Source organism: Macrobrachium nipponense, chromosome 20, assembly GCF_015104395.2.
Source record: "Macrobrachium nipponense isolate FS-2020 chromosome 20, ASM1510439v2, whole genome shotgun sequence".
NCBI classification, from domain to species: domain Eukaryota; kingdom Metazoa; phylum Arthropoda; class Malacostraca; order Decapoda; family Palaemonidae; genus Macrobrachium; species Macrobrachium nipponense.
Genome location: NC_061089.1, coordinates 18716594 through 18726872, shown reverse-complemented (window position 1 = coordinate 18726872; position 10279 = coordinate 18716594). Strand labels below are relative to the sequence as shown.

At 39.8% G+C, this 10279-nt stretch overlaps 1 protein-coding gene across 1 annotated transcript in view; it reads right to left on the bottom strand.

Moving 5' to 3' along the window:
• The window catches only part of LOC135222707 (uncharacterized), a 48531-nt gene that overhangs the window by 1174 nt on the left and 37078 nt on the right, over window positions 1-10279 (bottom strand). The window lies entirely within an intron of this gene.

Genomic DNA, 10279 nt, shown 5'->3' with positions numbered 1-10279 from the left:
ACCTTTTCTCAAGTTCTCGCAGATCATAAGAAAAATGATTTCCTTTTGATTTATTTATGTTTTTATTCAAATTTTTCTTTTGATGTTGGTTAACTTCCTTTATTATCTTATTATGTTGAGAGGAGTTGGTGTGACTTTTATTGTATTTTAGTTACATCTCTCAACTTTACTTTTACAGGCCTTAAATTTAGATCCTTCTTCAGCCCCTAAAGAACAGGAGGTTGAAGGGGCAGCGGCAACTAAGGGTGAAGAGGTCAAATGTGAAGAAGTGTGTGCAATGCCTGCAAAAACCTAGTGTGAATGAAACAGTAAAATTTTAATATTTTAGTGAAAGTGAATAACATTTATTTTACTTTTTTAATATTTTCTGTTAGTTGTTTTGTAATATTGTACATTCAAGTGAACAGTTCTGTAAGGGTCAACACTCTCATTTTATCTCGTCTTGAAATATATTTTTAATTTATATTATAAAGTCATAGTATCAAAAACTTTGTTAGTTTAGCAATCATTAATTCAAACAACCATTTGGTAACAAATTTAAAGTAAAAAGATAATTTTTACTTGAGAATCAATAAGAACAAAATTTTTCTGCAGTTCACAAAAATGTGAATTTTTATCATGCCAAGTACATTTCATATTTGTGGAAAATTTTTGAGTCTCATCCCAAGCACACTTTATATCCCTTGAGTGTAAGGAGAACCTCACTAACAGTATGCGGTGTCTGATCCAATCTTTATATCTGTAGCTCGGTTTTTGTAATGTCTTTTGCAATCATATTTTTTAATGTTGTGATACTGTAACTGTATTTTTACCCTCAGCTCTAGCACTTAAGACATACACATTGACCTTTGCTATGACGTCTCCTACTGAAATGGCTCCACTTGAGGCAAAGTATCAGACTGATGAACAATCCAATATTGTTGTGGGTGCAGTGTATTTGTTCTTAATTGCTAAAAGTTGAGAATAAAGCGGTCCAATTGATTTTACATGGATTTTCATTCTCATTGTTACACTGTATACTGAACAGCTAAATTATATAAATTTCCATAATAAAATTTATTATTAAAATACTTACCTACTTAGTGTATATCTCCGTGCCGATAGGCACGTCTACATTAAAATAAAAGATCGAATGACTGCCTGGAGAACTGTCTATTACACCTGTTCTCCACCAGGTGTGTTTCGAATGTTTCGCTCATCAGAATTCTATTTGACAGCTGATTAAGTTGTGGGAAGGCTGGGTGGGGTCTACTTCAACAGTAGGTAAGTATCCAAATAATAAATTTCATTACGAAAATTTATATTATTTGGGGAGAATCTTCAAAGCCGGGCTAAAAAATCAAAGTGCAGCAACCCAGTCTGTGTAAACTTTGATGTCGGTCAATTTAAGAAAAAAAAAACACATCAATGGAAAGAGGAAGATATACATAACAAATTTTCCCTACCTTCTACGAGAAGTTGAAAAAGACTATTTACAGTTATAAAAGTTTTTCCTAATAAAAGTTTTTTCTAAATATATTATAATCAGTAAAACAGCTCATACAATATCCACGTTACTGAGACTGAAGATGCAGTAACTTTTTTGGATTGTATATGTCTTTTCTCATTTTTCTTTGCAAAATTACAATTAATAACTGACATATTATCATATAAGATAAATAGAACCAGCAGCAACCCTTGGGTATATTTATGAGCAAATATATGATAAGATGTGACGTGAGAGATGAGGCAGTGCTTCCTTGAAGTAATGATCACAACTAGCTCATGAGCACCTCTGCTTCTTGATTTTAACCAGTCTAAAAGTTGCCATTAGTGAATTTATGGGTTACAGAAGTAATGGAAACTTTCCTGCCCGATTCCTTCAAATGGATGGCACTTAATATTGATGCTCATGTAAGTGAATCCGTTCACCACCCAAAACCTCTTATTGCTACTCATATGAGGGGATCCATCCACTAAGGGTTAAAGTCAGCTGATTCCCACATTGGGAAGAGGATGGTGGGTAGTGCAGCTAGACAAAATCTGCTCGGCCCATGGGCTAATTTCTTGTAAGAAACCCAAAACATTATTACCTGATCTGGAATCCTTTCTGGATCTTATGACCACCAGAAGTTGGATTCCTCTCAGGGAGCAAGGCTCTCAAAACGTGCAGGAAAGAGTAGCCTTGCGGAGAAAACTGCTTTAATTCAGCCAGAATGACACAGAAGTGCCGTAAGGGAACCCGGACCCCTGTGCCTGGGTCCAAAAGCCCTATAAAATTACTGTCACTAAAAATAAATACTCTTATACAATACATGTACCTTCATGCTCTCCAAATTTTAAAACCTGGGGTTAAAACCATCCCCAAGCAAAAAATTGTTGTAACACTAAATCAAGCTGCAACAGTTCTCACATTATGAATGTCTACCTTTGATAAAGGTAAAAGGTATAGAGCTAGTTCTCATGCACTAACCTAATCAAATACTACATCACAGACCCTTGTGTTCTTTGCCAAAGATGTTCTAGGTTTCTAAAACCAAACATCAAAAGGTTAACTTTGCCAGGATTAATCTTTGCCAAAGATGTTATAGGTTTCTGAAATCACAAAAATGTTATTGTCATGATACAAAAAAGTTTGTTCATACTTACCTGGCAGATATATATATAGCTGTATTCTCCGAAGTCCGACAGAATTTCAAAACTCCCGGCACACGCAGTGGGCGGCCAGGTGGTTAGTACCCATTCCCGCCGCTGGGAGGCGGATATCAGGAACCATTCCCATTTTCTATTCAGATTTTTCATACCACTGTCCCCTGAGGGGAGGTGGGTGGGTACTTAATTATATATATCTGCCAGGTAAGTATGAACAAACTTTATTGTATCATGACAATAACATTTTGTTCATGAAACTTACCTGTCAGATATATATATATAGCTGAATCCCACCATTGGAGGTGGGAAGGGACAGAATAGAAGGATTTTAGGAAACAAATTACATGCAGATGATTGACATCTTGGTTCCTTACCTGTTAGCATAGCTGACTTTGTGATTACTGTCACCCAAGTCTGCTTCTGCTTTACTAGAGTCTCCAGCAAGGTAGCGACCTGGTAAGTTCTAGATGATCTGTCAATGGGAGCGTGACCACAATGTGACTAGACCATATTGACCATACTGTGGGGGCAACGAAGCTAAAAACCACCACCTGACCTAACCTATCAAAGTTAGTCCCATAACTTCTAGGCTAAAGGGAAAGCGCCTCAGCGACGACCCTTCAACTGTAAATCAATACACTAAAATTAAAAGCACACCTATCCCTTTTCTATAGGATAGGATTCGTGCTGCTTCCTGCCCCCAATAATATTTCTGCGGATATGTATGGTCCTAGCAACTCGCAGATCTCATATGTCGTCTTCACATCCCGCCGGGAGTGTGAAGCGAACACAGAGTTGCTTTGCTCAAACGTGGCACTCAGGATGTGATGAGTGTCATGCTCTGTTGAAATGCTTCCGAGGCCGCGCTCTCACCTCGTAAGCATTCAGTTTCTTTAAAAGATTTCAAATCTTTGTTCAACCATAATGAATGAGCCTCTTTAAAAGAACTCCTTAACCATAACGCCAGGGCGTTCTTCAGCATTGGCAAGTCTGGTCTTTTTTACGGTAACACAGCAGATTGTCCGAATGACCTCGACTTTCTTTAGTTTTATCAAGATAAAACTTGAGAGTCCCGACAGGGCACAGGACTCTCTGTGGCTCTTGCCCAATAATTTGTGCCATACCCTTGATCTCCAGGCCTCTGGGCCAAGGGTTAGACGGGTTTTCGTTCTTAGCAAGAACGGAAGAATTAGAGGACGCACCGAATTGTGTCCTCCAAAGCCAAAACCTCTGATGATGGCTAAAACCTCACTAACCCTCTTTGCCGTAGCTAGAGTGGTTAGAAAATTAGCCTTTCTGGTCACGTGTATTAAGTTTACAGAAAGGAGAGGTTCGAAATGCTTTGACATCAGGAACTTCAGACTACGTCTAAGTTCCATGCCTGAAGCTTCGATCTAGACCATTTCAAGATTTCCACAGACCTCAAAGATCGTGAAGGGCTTTGTTGTTTGACAGATCCGAATCTCTGAGCCTAGAGGCCGTCAACAACATATTTCCGTATTCTACAATCAATGGGACTGCTAGCTTATCCCATACTTCAGACGGAAAGGGAAGACGGTAAAGTAATTCACAGAGGTCGAGGTGGAGGAAAAGTCATTCTTCCTGCACTATCTCCAGAAACGGCCCACTCCGATTGGTACACTGCAAAATATGCAGCACTGCTTTGCTTTGGCAATGAGACTTGCAATTAATCTTGAAGATCCTCTCGCTTCTCGACAGTCTGAACGCATTCAGACTCAGAGCGGAGAGGTTTTAGGTACCTCTCGAAGTGAGGCTGTTAGAGTAGACCGATTCTCTCGGGAAGGGTCCTTGGAAAGTGCTCTCTGAAGGACGTGACCTCTGTGAATCCAGCCTCTCGAAGGCCAACATGGGGCGATCAGCGTCTTTCTCGCTCCCTCTGACGCCAGCGATTATCTTATTATATTTCCTAAGCTTTTGAATAGGGGAAAAGAGACTAATCAACTATCCCCATTCCATACTATAGGATGGAGTCTATTGCTACCGCTCTCGGATCGAGAATAAGGGAGCAACGTAGAGGAGGCTTCTTCGTCTTCAATATTGCGAAGAAATCTAAGAAAGAACGTCCCCAAAGTCTCCACAACTCTCGACATACTTCTAAGCGAGGATTACTCAGGCGTCAGTAGTTGCTGCCGTTGATCGAGAAGATCCGCACGGACGTGCAATCGTGTAACGAACCTCTTGAGGATCATTACGTTCCATGCCTATGCCGATAACCATCTCTCTCTTCTTGGGATATGAGAGAGCTGCGGAATTATCTGAGATGATTTGGACCACTCGACCAAAAACTCACTCTTCGAGGAACTGGAGAGCCAACCAAATTGCTTCTAACTCTTTTAGATTATGTGCCAGGACCTCTGTACCTCTGTCCGGATGCCTGGCACCATCTCGGTATCACCTGAGGTGATCCTCAACCCATTGAGAGATGTTTAGAATTATTACTAGATCTTTGATGTTATTTCAGTTCTCCTGTAGGAAAAACTGTAGAGGTCTAATTGCAGTCTATTCAGGGAAACAAGCTTCTCCAGCGAGGAAATGATCCCAAGCAGACTCATCCATTCCCTCACTAAGCATGCTCATGCTTCCTTCCCTAATAAGGCTGCGCTTTGCATAAGCAGGAGAGCATTATTATAGTGCTATGCCGCGGTAGACTCGTACAGAATTCTGTTACAGTGCGGTAACCAGCGCCGAACAGGTCTAAGAGATATCTCTGTTGAAAATTTCTTAGTAAAAGGAAGTCGTGTTTATTCATGATTACTAGAAATCCCCTCAACCCGAGGCTAAAGTCCATGCTTGTAGGGCAGAGATACGGTTCGTCAATCAATCCCGCTGGAGAGAGAGACGTAACCGACGGCGCATAACAGCGAGCTACCTGATACTGAGTTGGTGACAGTTACAGCAGCTTATGTTCACCTTCTCGCAGTATTATGCCGACTTGCCAGCTACTCTATTCTACTAAGGAATAGATTTTCCATTATTTGAACAGAAACTCTCAAGTTGGCATATTTAAGCGAAACAAAATTCGCTAAATACAGAAGCTGATTTTGTGTTGTCGTAACACTACGCTTAATTAACCAAATGTTAAATCGGAAACTCCTGGAAAGTTGCCGGGAGTACCGATTAAATATACTGCGTCATCCACGACAGCAGCCTTCTATCGTCCTTCTCTCACTATTCTGCCTGAGTTACCAGCTACTCTATTCTACAAAGGAATAGGTTGTTACTATTAATGATCAGAAGGAAATTCTCAAGCAGGCATATTTAAGCGAAACATAATTCGCTAGATATAGAAGCTGAGTTGGTGTTGTTGTAACAATACCTTTTAGCGTTGTCCTTACACCGGAAACTTCAGGAAGTTTGCAGGAAGGACCGATTAAATACACTTAAAATAACAGTCCTTTCGGTTGCCATCTGTAGAGGTAACTACGATATGCGTATATGACTTGAACCTCTAATTCTCTACTACATTCTTTCCTCGATGAGGAAGAGAGAGAGAATGGAAATCGACTGTCTTCGTTCTCTTTGCCAAGAGAACGAATTAATATTATTCGAATGGAGATCCTTAAGTGAGAACAGAGGATCGAAAAGGACAGTTCAAGCTTCTTATGATATTGGACATAAGACTTCATGGACGTAGTCTACAAGTCTTTTTCCTGGATGAGCCTCTGACTAATGAATGAGAGCTCTTTCGAATTTTGTTAATAAGAGCTTAACCGCTTAGGCGATAAAATGTTATTAAAATCTTTGTCAATGAGAACTAACCCATTTACATGACAGAAAGTAATCCAGGAATTCGAGCATATAGTCTTCCCGATTCCCGCAGAAATCGAGGAAAGGAGGGAGGGGAGCGTCTTGGAGAGCAAGAAAACAATCCTTGCTACAAGAGTAACGACGTTCCTTCCTCTCGATAGAGCGTTGAATGTCTCGAAAGGCGTCCTCGTGAGGGTTCTGCCTTATTGACATTTTTTATCTCTTGAAAAAGACGACGGCCGCCTGTGCGACATCTTGCGTCTTTGTCACGCTTATCGATATTAAGTCATGCCGAAGGGACGCCAGATCAGTACTCTGACGCTCCCTCCTGACGAGAGAGAGGACGTGAAGCATCCTCTTCTCTAAAGCTTCTTTTTTAGAGGGCGCGAGTCCTTCCGAGAGCTCCAACCCTGCGGGGAGGACGTCTCGGAGGACGAGAAGCAATCTTTCATGATTCGTGCACGTGCACGATCTTTGGCAGCCTGGGAAGCGTCTTCAGGTCCTGCCGAAGGGACGCCAGATCGGTGGGGGTTCCTCGTAACCCTCCTTCGGCTTTCGACATGCCCTCTCCCTGTGGTCCTGGGAGTCCGACAGAGGTCTAGACCTAGAGGCGTTATAAGGCCGATCTGACGCCCCCTCCACAACACTAGGGGCACTAATTCAACATCACTACACTCGCAACACTGATTGGAGATCGAGCACTTTAGATTCTAATTACTGATGTAATCCACCATAACAGAAAGGGCATTACCTCTCACAAACACTTCCTCTAGGCCCGTAGGCCATACCACAAGGTTAGGCAAAATAAAGTTTACAGGAGGTTAGTAGGTTCATTACCCTGACTTCTGTTTACTGATCTTGGAGGAAGACCTCCTGATTCTATTACGCTCTAATTTGCGTACATACGAATCATACATCTTCATTCGGAATCAGTCAAATATCACACTAATTACATTGATGTTTCAACAAGAATTATGTACACGTCGTGCATATTAAGAGAGAATCTATTGAAAGTTTCGTTATTCTCACCTAACCCCTTGCAGACAACAAAGTCTGAAACTAGCCTTACTAGATTCAGACGTCTAATGTCAAGAAATTCAAAATTAAATAAATTTATGATAGCGTATGCCTAGCCGCAAATCCAAGTTAATAAACCAAAAAGAAAACAACCAAGATACTTAAGTGGCAATGAAGTTCCAAAATCCTAGGCGGAGGTAATGAAAACAGGTGTTTACATTACCGGCGACAGAAAAAAATCTGAATAGAAAATGGGAATGGTTCCTGATATCCGCCTCCCAGCGGCGGGAATGGGTACTAACCACCTGGCCGCCCACTGCGTGTGCCAGGAGTTTTGAAATTCTGTCGGACTTCGGAGAATACAGCTATATATATATCTGCCAGGTAAGTTTCATGAACAAACTAAAGGATAACTGCTCTTGCAAGCTTAACCTACCTGAGTAAGTTTTAAATGCCTCAACAGGACAGGGAAGTGTTCCCTCAACATCCTGCTAACACAGTGATCATTCTTACAGAACCTTATGTTCTCAGCCTTGATTACAGTGGAGTCATCCTAGGAAAAATAAATTTACAGTACCGTGATAGCAGCAAACAGCCACGAAATACCAACAAGCACCTATACACAATGGCGACAAGGAAAATTTGGACGAGCTAAACCATTCAAAACACTCCTGGTGAAAAAAAAAAAAAAAAAACAGGTGTAATAGAAAGTCATCTGGACAGCCATCTGATCATTGTTTTAATGCTGACTTGCCTATTGATGAGGAGATATAAGTTAAATTTAACAGCAGGTAAGATTCATCCCAAATAATGTTTATTACAGAATTCTGCTTACCTGCAGAAAAAAGCATTTTACCTTACTTTATGCGACATATTTGCATTGGCTAACTAAATATATCTGTAATAATGAAAATTTAGCCAGTTATATACTCAAAATAAAAGCATACCTGAAATGGTAAAGAAAAACTACTGTCACACTATGACTAATGTTTCCACCTGGAGTCTTGTGTGATGAGCTTCCTTGATCCTGATCTATAATCAAATTCTCTGATTCCTCATCAGATGTTTCAATCTTGAGGTTCAATCCACACCAATTGCAGTTTTTTTTTTTTTTTTTCTTTTTATGGTTATGTCATTCTGGCAAGATGCGGTCTCCTCTAACCAAACAAGGTCACTCCCCTCAACATCTAGTTAAAATTGTGAGGTCAGTTCCAAACACTGCTACCAAGAGCCTCCTATGCTTGCTTGCTTCTGAAATGACTACTATGAGATTCAGGGCCTCTGTAACACGGTTTTTTCGCAATAACTTTTTATCTAAGCATTTCATAAATATAACGCTTATTCAGAATACATATTATATCTACACATAAATTTTGACTGTATTCTGCATTACGTAGGTTGAATAAATTTGGTACTTATAATGTAAAAGTGACTTTTTGAAGACGGGCCAACTTACTCAGAGAAAAGGTTTCGAACGCACTCGTTACGTAACTTATGACAGCATTTCTTCCCTCTTTCTCGATGGATGATTGGCTATACGTAACGAAGGCTAAACCTCTGGCAACAATGACATACAAATTTAAATACAAGCAAAGCAGTACACCTTTATGAACCCTGGAACCTCTCCACTGATAATTGTCATAATGAACAAACCAACAAAATATGTTAATAAATACAAAAACACTTCGATTATTAGTCTAACTCCCAAAATAGGTTTCATAAGAAATTACAGTCTATTTTATAGGTCACAATCAGATTGACGAGATGTAGGGAATAGTTGGTAATTTTCAAAAACATAGTAGACAAGCTTGATTTGATAACTGCTATATCCAATGTCAAGCAATTTTTATTTATTGGCTATCTACCTATTTACTGAAAAAAAAATAGCCGGTACCGAATATGGCTTTAAACCTTCACCAATAATTATTGTCAGAATGATGACTTCATGAGGCTCACCCACTTTCGCCTCGTTATAATTCAGGATAACACTGAAGGCTACCATGGGCATTGTTGGATTAGAAAATTTAACTTCTGTCTATAAAAACTCATTTCTCGAGTAGTTGTAAGAAGTGCTAAATGATCCTCAAGGATCCCAGCAGGTGGCCTAAACGTTTAATTCATGTATATTACTGCTATACTGTTGCGGCACTACTGCTACAGTAGTATTACTACGCTAGCACTGATACCCCACCCACATCTATGTATCATTCCGCCATTCATAAAGTCTTTGGGTTTCAGAGCCGATGGAGTTTCTGTCTGGTGGATGGGCGGGGCAACATTTCGTCAAAAGGTGTATTTACCTTGCTTATGTAATGAATGTTTTTCGACTCTTGGCTCGTAATCATTGGCCATGGCGTCGGCTAGATCATTTTTACTCTATAAAAATTAAAACTGTTGGGTTTAGGTTATTGATAATGCTGACAAAATTTGTGTGTGGTAGTAAAATATACATATGTCAACTTTTAGCTACATCCGATGCTTTGACAAGGAGCAAAGTCCAAAAAACCGTGTTACAGAAACCCTGAATCTCATAGTAGGGTCATGACAAGTGGAGAGAAACTGACTTTTAACTACCATCACACTGCAAAAAAAAAAAAAAAAATTAAAAAAAAATAAATAAATAAATAACTAAAGCCTAGATAATTCTTATCCAATACAAAGATGTAAATACCTGAGCACTTTTAATAAAACACACATCTCAGCAATCACAGAAAGAAACCACATACCTGGACACAGCCTGTATGTACCTACATCACTTCCAATACTAATTTCTGAGGCCAACTTACACCCTCAGGTCAACCAGCAATGATGATTCTTTCAATGGTTCACCCAAATACAGCAATGCCTATAATGTAAACTGCAT